We start from the raw sequence: 1,485 nt of genomic DNA, 5'->3' as shown, positions 1-1,485 counted from the left end.
CTAATGGTTTGGTAACCTTCTTGAGACTGTGATATTTCAGTGCGTGTGGTGGAGCTGAAGGGATGACGTTGGAAAATCTGTTGTGCAAAGAATATCCAGGAAAAATCAAAAATATTTCAGCCGCCACTGGAGAAGCCCGCCGCCGAGCTTTTTGACTTCAGTTGACGTCTGAAGGCAGGTACGGCAACACATGAGGCCTGAAAAACTAAAATGTGACAAAGACTGGCATTTGCTTACATGTGACCTCTGTGAAAGACAGGAAGTGGGAGGCACTAGAGTGGGAACTGCTCAGTGTTGTCTGGACTTGAAAAGAGCTGATCCTAGGAATACTACAAATGAGATAAACTGTAGTGTAAAGAGTGGAGATTTCATCCACTTCCTAGGAATGATAGAGGAGAGGAAAAGGTGAAGAGGTCAAAACACTTGCAACACTTGTAGGATAGAGGACAATGTTATTGCCAGGCCAGTGCATTTTGATTTGTACCACTGAGCTTTTCTCTACACTAAAACTGCAAACTGAGTTGCCAGACAGGAGGGTACTCTGACACCGGGATGTTGCAGGACTTTGTCTTTTTGAATGTCATTGCTGTAAATTCTGTTGAGGCCTGTGTACAGTGGGTTATAGCTTTAAACGTTTCCCCTTGAATGGGTCATTTCTGAATATTAGAAACAGAAAACAAGCAGCGCTGAGCACAGTATTGAATGAGCAGTAACAGGGATTCTTATGGATCCCAGACTTTTTATATTCACCAACCTTTCATCCAAAAATGAACTCCAATGAAATACTGTGTCTTTAAGTTTCTACACTGAAACTGCATGGCGGCGAATAACGTTTGCATCACAATTTCCATTCGCCATCTGTATTTGTAAACTCATTTTTAGCTGTAAATTTGTATCTCTTTAAGCAGCCGGTCTCTCGGGATGTTGTTTATTTTATACAGTGCATTTGTACTACATGTTGTCATGATTCACTACGGCTTCTAAGAGCCGCTGGCAGTGTTTGTCGTGTTTTATTTATTCAGTGAATCACCACGAAGTCCACATTTGTACTCGATTACAGTCAACAAGTGACAAGTGTCCCTAACTTCCCATGGCTGATCTCACCTGTCCCTGCACGGTGATGTCAGCACAGCTATCCTGCTTGTTGATGTCAGTGGGTCATTCCTGTCTGGTTGAGTAACACGCCGGCCTTGCCTGGCTTCTCTGGTGAGTGTGTGTTTTTAACTGCAGAGAGTGTGAGCGGATAGATTTAGGTGCATATGTGGCAGCAACAACCTTGTTGCTAAATGATTTACACTATGTCAGACGCGCTTATAAGCCAGAGCTGTATGTGTGTGTGCATTCAGCGCTTTATATAGCCACAGTTATCCAGGAAGAAGGAATGCCCGGGATGCCAATGACCATATTTGAACTGTGTGTCTGCTGCAGACAGACGGCACACACTGACTGCAAACCGTAACTTGCACACAGTCAACGCTCACTTCT

The sequence above is a fragment of the Maylandia zebra genome, linkage group LG18, assembly GCF_041146795.1.
Source record: "Maylandia zebra isolate NMK-2024a linkage group LG18, Mzebra_GT3a, whole genome shotgun sequence".
NCBI lineage: Eukaryota > Metazoa > Chordata > Actinopteri > Cichliformes > Cichlidae > Maylandia > Maylandia zebra.
The sequence above is the reverse complement of the archived record's forward strand: the minus strand, read 5'-3'. Positions refer to the sequence as shown.